Source organism: Agelaius tricolor, unplaced genomic scaffold (assembly GCF_023055355.1).
Source record: "Agelaius tricolor isolate 1412-34295 unplaced genomic scaffold, bAgeTri1.0.p SCAF_3, whole genome shotgun sequence".
Lineage (NCBI taxonomy): Eukaryota > Metazoa > Chordata > Aves > Passeriformes > Icteridae > Agelaius > Agelaius tricolor.
The window spans coordinates 45372472-45385235 of record NW_027269263.1 but is presented as its reverse complement, the minus strand read 5'-3'; the positions used below and the strand labels follow the sequence as shown (position 1 = coordinate 45385235).

General features: G+C 38.5%; 1 long non-coding RNA gene across 1 annotated transcript in view; it reads left to right on the top strand.

The window, feature by feature from the left end:
• The window catches only part of LOC139588715 (uncharacterized), a 39643-nt gene that overhangs the window by 1076 nt on the left and 25803 nt on the right, over positions 1-12764 (top strand). The window lies entirely within an intron of this gene.

Genomic DNA, 12764 nt, shown 5'->3' with positions numbered 1-12764 from the left:
AAGTTTTCATATCTGTCCTTGAAAAAAAAATGTTACATTTAGACTCTAATTAATGTGTCATTTTATTGAAAAATGTGGTGTTCATTTAATTCTATATTTGTTTTATAAGGATGTTCCTGTTTAAGCTTTGAGTATTACTTTGATTATTGTAGCATTTTATAAACAGATACAAACCTTCTTTCTTGACCAGGGCAGGCATGTCAGTTATATATCTTTTGGCAACAGCTTTCACAGTTTTATTTAGCATTTGAGAAAAGTGCCTGTATTTGCAACAAGACCATAGGCAATGGCCAGTTGGGCCTCATCCATTCTATTTTGCTTGTCAGGATGAGTTCAGCTCTCAGGGTATCCTTTTCCTGTTTTCTCTCTCTTTTCCCTTTTAAAAATATTTGTATTTTAATCTAAAAGTATCATATAATGATTATAATACAAAAAAAACTTCATGTTTTCAAAGACATAAATCACCAGGAGTCCTATTAATTTCTCTTATGGTTTTACTGGGATTTTTACAGATGTGTACTTCAAATATGTTATTTTCTTTTCAAGATCAGTATTGAAAAATGTAATTATTTCAGAGGAGCTGTGGAAATAATCTTTTATTTTACCCTCATATCTCTATGACATACCCGAGGAATTTCTGTTACTACCATTTCACAGACAGGCAGTATACTGGGATACAAAAGGTCAGATGGGCTCTCAATATTTGTTTACATTAGAAATGAGGTGTAAAACAGTGGTTGCAGCTGTCCCCTGGCCCTGCAGCATGGGTGTAGGGGAGAGTCAGCTTCACTGCTGAGATTTCAAGAAGTGAACCAGGCAGTGTTAGTGGAAAAGTTGCAGCTTCTTTTCCCAATTTTCCTTCTATGGAAAATAAATTTATGCTTGGATGTAAATCCATTTGAAGGAAGCAGTTGTAGAGAACCAAAAAAATTGTGTGGCATTCAGGGATAGGTGAGATGTGTTAAAATGAAACCAACCCTGAAGGGCCTTACAAATTAAAGATATTGATTAGAAGCTACATTTTCTTATTTACACAGTGGGCAGTTTAAATATTCAGATTTGATACACAGAGAGGTTTAAACTGCAAATGCTAACACATTGTCTTGATATAGCCATATCTTTATAAGCTAAAAAAAAAAAATTAAAAAGTAAAATAAATTGCATGTTTGAGGAGTTTGCATAGGAAAACCTGATGGGAGACTTTTGGAAAAATGTGCAAATCATATGTATCCTACTTTGTTACTACTGAAGTGGTGACCTTTGACTTGGTCCATTAAAAGGATAATGAGATCCTGTCTCTGTGTATGGAAACTCTCTTATGCTTTTCTTGTCATTTTTTGTCCTGTGGAGTGTGAAATTCAGTGTTTTTAATGGCCAATCAACGCAAATAAATGTAAGCCATTTATTTAAAATAAAAACATTTATATTTAATTTGCTGAATTATATCCATTGCTGCTAAATTTAGCCAAATGCTTCGATGAAGATTTTCTATGTGTTGAGGTGAAAGCTGCTTTGAGAGCAGAATAGAGTTGACATGATGAATATGTTCAGGCCAAAAACTGGTTGTGGAAATTATTTTAGGACTTTCTGGATCTTTTTTAGCCAAGCAAAGTTAGTGGCAATTGATATGTTTATAGTAGCTTTCAGAATAGCTTCTGATTTCTAATATGAGAAAGGAAGAAAGCAAGTACTCCCATGAGGTCTTCTGAGTTGCTGTTTTGAGGATTTAATAGTGCTCAAATAGTCTCCACTGAGGGATGAGAGAGTTTGCTGTTTAATACCAACAGTGGGAATATGGTTCCTAGTGAGCAGATAGAGAGCCCAGGGAGCAGCAAAGGGGCTGGGCTCAGACAGTTTTAGCTACTTCTTTTTTCTTTTCTCCCACCAACAGAAGTTTGGAAATGTTTTCAGTGTGTTTTCATAATTCATTCTTGTGAGCTTTCAGTTTTTTAAAAATTTTGCTTCTACCAGCAGTTTATAGGGTGCATCATCAGAGCTGTTATTAATATGTCAGCATGTGTTACAGGGTGAAACTCACAATGATTCCCTGAGACTTGGATTTGAATGCTGAAAGCAGTGGTGATCTAGTGAAAAGTTCCCAGGTTGGGATTAGGAGGCTATCTGTATGTATGGCATGTATTAAATCATAGAATCATTAAGGTTGGAAAGACCCCCAAGATCAAGTCCAGCCTTTGACTGATCACCACCATGTTAACTACACTATAGCACTTAGTGCCACATCCAGTCATTTCTTGAACACTTCCAGGGATGGTAATTCCACCACCTCCCTGGGTAGCCTGTTCCAGTGCTGGACCACATTTTCAGGGAAGAAATTCTTCCTGATGCCCAATATGAACCCTCCCTGGGTGCAGCTTGAGGCCATTTCCTCTTGTTCTGTCTCTGGTTGCCTGGGAGAAGAGGCTGACCCTCACCTGGCCACAGCCTCCTTCCTGATGGTTGCAAAGAGTGGTAAGGCTAAACCACCCAGATCCCACAGCTGCTCCACAAAGGACTTACTCTCAAGACCTCTCACCAGCTTTGTTTTCCTTCTTTGGACATCTTCCAGCACCTCAATGTTCTTCTTGTAATGAGGGGCCCAGAACTGGACACAGAACTTGAGGTGTGGCCTCACCAGTGCCGAGTACAGGACAATCACTTTCCCAGATCTGCTGGCCACTTCAATGTTTACAGCATTACAGGGGCTGATATAATCAATGTTTCCTCTCTGTTTAAGCATAAGACTTAAGCAAAGTATAAGACTCCCCAATGAGGCTCCTGCTCAGTGGGCCAGCTGAATGTTATGAAAGGTTGAGAAAGGGATGTAGGGTATGGAAAGCGACTCAGCACTGAGTGGCAACTCCTGAGCCTGTTCATGCCCCAGCCCTGCCAGAGCTGGGGAGCAGAACTATCTGCTTTAGCCTCGCAGCATCATGGTCCAACAGCTGCTACTGTTCAGCTGACTGGTGGCAGCTTGTTAAAATGTGTAACTCCAGTGTTTATGGCTGTTTACTTAAATAAACAGAGTAAAGAAAGGCATTAAAGCAGTGTAGCATGAAATCAGAACCTAGAAGCTCATCAGAGCTTCAGAGCTTGGTCTCTTTGTCCTCTGAAAGGAAAAGGGATATTGTGGAAGAAATATGGAAACAGCTTGGGTGCTTGCGGGATTTGCAGGAAGGACCAGGTGATTTCTCTATGAGCATCCAAGTTAAACCAGATTCTGATGAAAAATCATTATAAAAGCAGTAACTCTTCTTGGATGGTTTTTGTGGCAAATGTTCTGTCATTAGTCGTCAGTGATGGAGGATCCTTTACCTTGGACCACACTGTATTTTTTGGAGATTGCTGAATGTTCCCTTTTAATTAGGACTCTGCTAATGGTTGTTTTTTCTTTCTTCTGTCGATGAAGTGTTGCTTTGCAGGAAACTATGTCTGGTGGGAAGCAGGTGACGACTGGGGATGTGAAGCAGTGTGCTGTCATTGACTGATGGCTTCTATAAAGATAAAAATCAAACTCTTGTTTTCAATAGTTACCACAAGCTTAGGTGCTTTTGATATTAAAAAACCCTTTTTTTAAATGAAGATGCAGATTTTTATCCATTCAGCAGATGAATCAAATACTTCTTCGGTCTGTTTTTAAAAGCCATCTATCTGGAAAAATGTGAAAGTCTCTAGATTGAGACTAGGACTGGTTCATTTGCATTTCATAGACTAAGCTACATTTCAGGGGTTTGCTGCCACTAAGTTTTCCAGATGTTTTCTGCAACTTGCTGTTTAACAACTCTCTATGTGAAAATCTCTTTGATCTTTTCAACAGTTTCTGCTCTTTTCATGCTATGTGTACAGGAGAGGAATACTGAACATATTATGCTTGAATTTTGTCATTCTTTGCTGTAGTTCCTTTACAAAAATACTTAGGGTCTGATAAACTACTTTTGCTAAGACTGCATTTTTGGTCTGATTGCAGTATGTTAATGACCCAGAAAATCTCTGAGGTGTTTAGTACATTCTCATCCATAAAGTAGACAACAAAATTTTTTATTTCTTGTTCCTGTAATGTAGAAAAAATATTTTCCATTCTTATTCATCATATAGTTTTCAAATATCTTACTGGAAAGCCAGAAATATGTATAAGTCAGCTGAACACAGAATGAAGAATTTTTCTTTTCCAAGATTTGGCCATTCCTACACTTGGGACTTGTAAGGGTCTGACTTTCACTTGCCCAAGGAGTGCCACACATATGCTATTCTTTGGATGTTTTTCCCTTAAACTTAACTTTATTATCTTTTTATAATCTGATAGTTTGGTTAAATCTTAACTTCTTTAGGTAAGTAAGGTAATCTCTGAGGTAAAATCCTTCCTTTATGAAAAAGGATGCTTCTCTGAGAAAAGCAGAATTTGCAGGATACTTTTTCAAAGGGCATGCAATTTAAAAAATTTCTACTTGGAAAACTCCACTGAGAAGAGATGACAACAGAACACAAATGCCCTTGTGAGCAACCGATATTTTTTTCTAATTATTTTGAGTCAAAGAGGTGTAGTTGAAGAATGTACGACTCTTGGAGGTGCACTTGGATTACATTCCTTCTCTCTGTAAGACATCTCTAGTATGACTTGGCCTGCCCCTGTGGTGTCAGTACAACTGGTCCATGTATTACAACACAGGTATGTGTGATATACATGCACATTATATATATGAATGTATGTCTGTTACAGTGTTTGTTCTGTCCAGGTTATCTCAGGAAAGGAGATTGGAGCAGATAGAATGCAAAGTTACTTTCTAGAGAGGAGGTACATTCTCAATAGTCAAAGTCTAGCAAATTGTGATTAACCTTCAATTGGCTACTTCTGGGGTTTTTCCCTGCAGGCCACTCCCTCCCAAGGCTATGTGCTCTTCCTCTTCTGTCTTTTTATTAAATCCAGGGGGAACAGGGAAACTCTTGTCTAAAGAGTCAGCAGCAGCCAGTGGGTTCGACACGTGCTGAAAGCAAGTATATGTATGCTCTGCTTGCATCTCAAAATCTCCTTCAGTGGTTGTGCTTGTGGTAGCAGTGGTAGAAGACATAGCAGAGAACAGGGACTAGATTAAGGATTGGTTTGTTCTCAAAAACTTTTGATGAGGGCTAGATGGTCCTTGAATAAAATGCTAGCTACTACTCTGTTTTAGTAGTAAAGAACACTAAACTATGCAGATGAATTAATGGGAATGGGAATAAGAAAATTTTAAGAGGCCTACTGTAGACAGGTGTGGGGGAAGAGAACATTTTTAGTCCTAGACTAGCAGATCTTTTACACATTCCATGCTTGGAAGTCTAGTTCAGTCTACTTTGGAAATCCAGAAAGCTTTTTTTTCTTATTCAATTTCCCTTTCTATTTTCCTGTAAAAGTCCCTCTTTTTTTGTGTTTGTGCTTTCAGACTGTAGGTTGCTGTATTTCTTTAATTGTCATACAGCCAATGTCTTAAAAATTCATTTCTATTTTAGTCACTCACTACGTATCAGTCTCTCCAGCTCTCTGATCATTTTTGCTGTTTTCTGGACTCTCTGGACTCCTTCCATTTTCTCACTCGGTCTTTTTTGATAGTTAGACTGCTATAACTGCATGTAAAATTCCTGGCAGGCGCAGAGGGAATAAAGTAATCTACAGATAGATTTCAACCTTCCTTTTTTTTGTCTTGTTGTGTTTGTGAAAACAGCTCAAAACTGTTTTATTTGTACTGCTAGCAATGCATTTATTTCATTAGTGCATGCTCTCTCATTCATTATAGCTTTAAGATTAATCAGCACTTCTCTTTATACCAGCTGAAGGTCTGCCCCTTTTATTTTAATTTATAGCTGTTTTTATTGTTTTCTCTGTGTGCCTGTGTGTTCTTGTTTGTTCATTGAGTCTAATTATAATTTTTCTATGACTCTTTCTATGATTCTCTTATTTTTCTCTTTGAGAAAGAATTCCATGTAAAGATCTCTATCATTCAGATGGAAACCTGTAAATAATACAGCTGGAATAAGTCAGAGCTCCACCTTTTCCAACAGAACCTTTGGGAACAAGGGCAAAATCAGAGACTTGAATGTCAAAGTATTTAAAGGCTGTATCCTGGCTATATATGGTAAAACAACCCAGGCAATACTCTGAATTCTAGGCCACTCCTGAGGCTTAGCCCACTCTTGCCCTTTGAGGTAGTATTCCCTCGACATGAGCTCTGGTTCCTAGAAAATCCTGCTCATAGTGGGCCAAGAAATGCTCTGAGAATGTTCCTGGGGCCCTTCTAAGGAAGCACCCAGGAAGCAGAGACAACTAATGTCCCAGCAAAGCACAAGGACAGCAAAGGTGCATATATATCTACACTTGTTTTCATGTTAGTAACTGTATAAAACACGTGCTGGGTACTGTGAATGTTTGCATATCAGGTTTATTAGAGAATATTGGCATATACTGAGAGAATGGCAAGCCCGAGGCGCTTCTTGGATTGTGACTCATTCTGTTTTCCATTTCAGCAGCTCCAGGTTTATATTGGTGCCTTAACCAAAGATTTTAGATTTGTTTAACTCTCTTAATTATAAGCTTTCTAGTTTACTTCAAATGTTCTAGTAAAAGAGTACATCTTTTGATATAAGAGACATCTCTTGACATAAATATTAAAGTATCACTATGGTTGTCTGAACACTGAGACCTGGTAGACCAGGGTTGTTTTTCTCTGTATATAATTTCTGGCAAGACAACTGGGCTTTTTGTGCTATATTGTCTTCATCTGTCTAACTCATTACCTTTTTTTTTTTTGTGGGAATGAAACGCAGTTTTGTCAAGCTCATGTTTATTAATCCTGTGAAGCATATCAGGGAACTCATTTGCCTTTATAAGTGCCCAGTGTACCACTGAAAATCTGGTTAGCATGTGCTGCACAATATTGTATACATCACTTCTGGCTGTATCATAAAAATTCAAAACTTTTAAAAAGACTCTTCTCTCAAATTAATTTTATAGTCCACATCCTGGTGACATTTTATGAGTATCCAAATCCTCAGGAAGAGTAAATGAAATCTTTTTAGCCACTTAGTTTGCTTCTTGAACTGATGTGTAATAAGGAAAAGCACAGTTCAGCACATTTGGTAGGAAAAGCTATTAGAAGTGTGAAAGCTGTTTTAAATAGACTCTGCTTGTTGCATGTGATGAAATGGATGCAACCTGTATTTACACAGTGAGTTTGAAAATACAGTACAGACAGGTTCAAGATCACCAAAAGTCTCATGAGAAAGCAGTATGGCAGGATGTTTCTTCTCTTGCTCCACTAGAGGTATATTGTGCCCAGTCCTTGATTTGCAGTTGATCAGGTCAATGATATAGGTGGAATCATAAAAACCATCACACTTTTCCTAACTTGCTGCCTGCCCATCCCCTTGATAGGAAGCAGATGACTGGTTTCAGTGCTGAGTTGTTTCCTATGATAATTGTCACTGCTGAAAAGAAAGCTGATGTGTAAAGGGACATGGGAGAGTCCATTACTACCCACAATGAGGGCACAGGATTAAGCACAAACCTGCCGAGAACTGTTAAAAGTAGAAATAGCAGGGAAACCCAAAGGACCAGGAATTCTGCAGAGTGACTGGGATGTATTTCATTGAAAATGCTCGGTATGCATCAGAAGACCTCTTGTGATAGGCTGACAAGGAGGGATCTTTGCAAAAAATAAAATAATGCAGTTGCAGAACAGGGGCTGTGCAGTCTAACTGTGCCTCTAAGAAGTGTCAGAAGGAAAAGAATTTCACTTTTGCCAGTTGTACAGTGGATTATTCTGATATTTTTAAAAATACCATTTTGAGACAGGCCTGTAAGAAAATGTCTTTCCATTTTGTTCCATTCAGAGACATTATTTCCAGATCACTGTGACATGAAAGAGAATGTGTTTACACAGTAGTACATAGTGCCTCTGACAGAACATAGCTGAGGGCAATGTAATATGGAGAAAGATGCCTCATAAATTCCATCCCATTTCATGACCCATCCAGAAAAGGTGGTTTTGTTCAGACACTAATCAAAAACCAGCTGTCATCATGTAGGCAAGAATGATTAACAATAGACAATGAGTGCATTAACCCAGAGCTCACCAAGGAGTGGGCGGTGGGCAAAAAAATAAAGAAAATTCAGGAACAGAGCTGCAGCCTGACATGATGAACAAAAGCATGTTTTTGTAATAAGTATGCCCTTAATAGCCAAAATAATTTGCTGCTTAGTAAGTGCTCTGTACAAGCCAGTTTGGCAGTGGGTAACAGTGCCCAAACATTCCTGGTTTGCAGAGAAGTGCCACATGCCTTCTCTATGTGCAATGTTTGAAGATATTGCAAAGTTATTGTCCCTGTAGCATCTGCAAACTATGACTAACAAATAATGAATCAGAAGAGTACAGTGCTGGCTATGCCATTCTTCCCACTGACAAACTCACTCTCTCTTATCCGCCCTGGCAGCATCTGTGCTCTGGGCATCCAAGTCCTGATGGCTGCAAGAAAGCTGACAATATAGCAAAAGAAGGTAAGCAGCACAACTCAAGCTGGAGTGGTAGAGAATGGGTAAGAATGAAAGAAAGGAAAAGAAAAAAAGCTTCATATTGAAAGTGTTGCTTTTTCCCTTTGAATATCATAGAAATCTCCACTAAAAACCTCTACAACAGGAATTTTTAGAACACAATCTCGATGGAGAGGAGTTTGCCAATTATATACTCTATCTCCAGTGGCTTTTATACACAATGTCCAAAAAGAAGTTGAGCACTGCCCAAGTTTTATGTTTCCCAGGTACAGAAGTTACAGGAACTATGAATCTTATCTGTGCTTTTTGTCTCAGCATACTTGGAAGAGAGAAGGGGTCCTGGCCTTTGGAGTCTGCACATAGCTAAGCCAAATACTTCATGTCAACTCAAGTTCAGGGAAAGCAAAGAGAGACATTCAGCACAAAAGAAAGTGTTTGCATTCTGGGGCTGACCTTTTGCAGGTGGAAATCAGGGTGGCTCATTCTTTTGAAAGCCTGCAGAATGGAGAGATTGCACATATCCCTATTCTTTGCTATATGAGACAGACTTATTTGGTCTGATTTCTCTGTGAGGGGGATTTTAAAGATACTGAAGTAGAGATCCATATGGTAAAGGCTTTTTGTGAAAGAAGTTGTTTGTGGTTTATTAGTTGTGTAATGCAGTAATTGAGGTTAACTACTGAAACAATATTTGTTCCTCTGTTAATGGTAAAAGAGTTTGGTAGTGAAAAAAGCTGGAAAGTCATTGCTTAAAGTTCCTTATATTCACACTGACTTTCAAAGCAGGGTGTCAGTTCTGCCAGCACATCAATTACAGCCATTGAATACCTGTTCCTGTGCAGCACCTCTTTACAATTTGAATGGAGGAGAACCAGGGAGACATGTAGGGTAACTAAAGCAGGCACTGGAGCCCAGGTGGGTGCTGGGCATATGGCAGCAGTGAAGTCCTGCATTACAAGAGAAACACCTATCACTGAATTATGGTTTTGGACTGTAGGAGAAAGGGAAAAAGCATTAAGCACTTTTCCCATCAAAATGTGCCTAAGTGTGCCCACCTAGGTTAACAGTCTAGTAGATGCACTTTGGAATTAGGTTAATAGTCTAGTAGAGACAATTAATCTAGGTCACCTAGGTTAACAGTCTAGTAGATGGACTTTGGAATTAGTGATCTACCAAAGTCCAGTTCCCTTGCTACTAACTATTCTCACTGCTCAAGGATACTGCTGGTTTTAAAGAGCTCTGGATGTAGAGCTCAGGTTAAATAACAATTACGCTAACATCTGTGTGGGTGGTTGGTTGAGAATTTCAATTCCATTCACAGATCAGAATTCAAGATTGGGAACTCAGTCCATTCATTGAGGAAAGGCAGTCCCTCTGTCTACAGACCCCATCTACCAGCTCAATTTTGCAACCAGAATAGAAGCCCTTTTATGACTCTAGCAGTGCACTGCACACTTTTGTGACCGGCAGGTAATTGCTTTGGGTATGCCAATAGATAAAAATTTAACAATTTATGACCAGATAAGAGAGACGTAAATGTAAATGTTGTTGGATGGGAGCTGGCCAAATGCTGACCTGCAGCACGGTTGTTAATTAGGATTAACTCCAAGGACTTAACAGAAGTGTTCAGTCACTGCCAGGAAATCAGAGTGGCAGATTCAGGGGTGGCTGTTGTGGTTTCTGCTTCCTCTGCACTCATTTAAGGGATCCCTTATTTTTAGTGGTGGGGTTGAAATGTCATTTTGTGGAATGTAAAAATGTTTGTTATTTTTTTCATGTGATTGTATGACACCATTCACACCTGAAGTTTGCCTTATGTGGGTTTGATAGATTGCTGTACTCACAGGCTTCTTGGATATTGGTTTCTTGTTACCTCCAGTTGCTTTTATTTGTCTGAGCCATTTTGGGTGAAAAATCGGCATCTTATATACTTGTGATAAAACTAGGTGTCCTTAAAATTTTCAGTGAGGTGGTAACAACAAGATTATTTGTCTTTTGTGCCAGTAAAAACCACAATATCCTGCTTCTTCCCCTGTGTTGGCTGGTTAGTGTATTTCCCTGTGATTTTCAGGCTTTAATTTCCAGCCTGAGGCTGAAAAAGCTGAGAACACAGAACCCACAGCTTATTTATGGAGTGGTTCTGCTAACCACAGTGGCATTGTACAAAGGTAGGCAGCATGTTCTAGTCTCAGAACTATTAATATGTACTGCCTGCAAGGATATCTACTTTGCAAATTGTGGATATTTTAGCTGGATATATACCAGCTCAGCTAAGCCAGATAATAGTATTTTTGGGTGAGAATAAGTGAATAGGAAAAGATAGAAACCAAAAGTATTCTAATCATATAGTGCATTATTTTAACTTACAGAGGCAGCTTACTATACTTTTTTGTTTAAAAATTTAGCAGAAGAATTTGCTTTGACTGGGAATTTGTCTTCCTTCTAAAAAAACAGGAGACAAACTGCTCAGCTCCTGATTTGAAATATCTTCAGAAACAATGATAATTTAAAAAATGAACTAAACCAAATATGTGTTCAAAATTCTGCCTTTCAAAGTATCAGCAGAGTTGTCAGTACTATGACTTTTACACCTGGGTGCCAATATTTCCTCTTGCCCAGTTTCTTAGTATCTTGTTTTACAGCCTTTTATCACCATGCAAGGAAAAAGAGAAAGCTTGTTGTTCCTAATTCCTTGTTAGAAGGAAGAAAACGTAATTGTTTTTACAAGGACTTTCCCTCTGTTTCATTGCAGAGTATCAATCTAGAACTTTGTTGTCTCACAGCAAAAATGTATATTAAATGTGTGTCATTCTGTTTTCCAGTTTTATAAAGTAGAGGTACATGAAGTGTGTTTTAGGACAGACAGCTTTTAAAAAGTGACCTATCTTTTTCTTTTTTCTTTTTTTTTTTTTAAATTAGCCAAGCCAGCAAATCATAACTAGAAATGGAAATGGATTTCTATAGGTATGAAGCATGCCAAATACTAATGCCTAGTCTGATTTTGTATTTCTGTTTACTTTATCACTGGCATGCCACTGTTTTTTTAAAATACCTTGTGTCCTGCAGGATAAGATAGTAACATACTTCCCTTTGGCTTTCAAGCTGTAGTTAAGTTTGGCTTAGTTTACCATTTTAATGAGGAGAACTCCCTACACAATCTTCTGTATCATGAATAAACACTGATTCCTGTTTATTCATACTGGGATATCTGTTAGTATTTTATTATACTAACATCTGTACCTTGAAACAAAGCACACCCATTTTAAAAAAATCTATGAATGAATAGATATGTTGTTGGGTTTATGGAATAATAAGCCAATGAAAACCTCAAGGGTAAACAATCAGTGAAAGCCACCTGAGCTTATTTAATTAACACTCTGAAAAATATGAACCTGTCAGGAGAAGTATTCCTGTATGTTTTGACACATTTCTTTGTTCTTGTACCCATCAAGATACAATCCCTACACAATGGAGCCCAGGTGTTGTTTAATGTCTGGGTAACTGAGAATAGAACAAGGGCTATACTGCCCTTATATTCTGTTTATATCTTTTATATCTTGGATCTCTCAGGAATGTGCTGCAACCCCTATCTAGCCAGCTTAGGTAGGCTGCCTTCCCGTGGGAGCAGCATTGTGGTGGGAGGGACAGGGCAGCCACAGCATCCTCCTGAGTGGGCACTGGGTGTGTGGATCCTGCAGCTTAGAAGCTCTTCTTGCTCCCATGGATGAAACATAACCCTTGTGAGCTGGACACAACAGGACTCTATGTGGGAGGCAGTGCTGATGCAGACAGTGAAGATGTTTCCGTCCTGTATAGGGGCCAACAAGAGAAATGGTTTGAATTAGAGTTCTTGCATTGAAATGAAGCCAGGGACTATTCCCTAATTTAATGTAATATGCTTGCGTTAAAATTCAGAAGAAAAAGTGCATTGCTTCATGAAATGTCCTGTGATGGAACTGTCTGGATTTACCATAAGAGCCATGGCTGTGCTTAAGTGGTGCTATCTATTCTAAAGAACCTGCTTTTACCAGGCAAAGTTTTTAATTGGAGACACCTGAATAATAGGAAAGCATTTTCAAGTGGTGGTATACGTGATATTCCCTAAGAATGCACATAGCCACATCTGAGAATAATTTTATTGAGATGACAACATTAAAGTAAAATATTGAACTAGTGAATCCTAGAGTGTGAACAGTGGCTTAAAATTTGTCTTCTGGTGAGAAAATGAAAGATAAAAATTCCATTTACA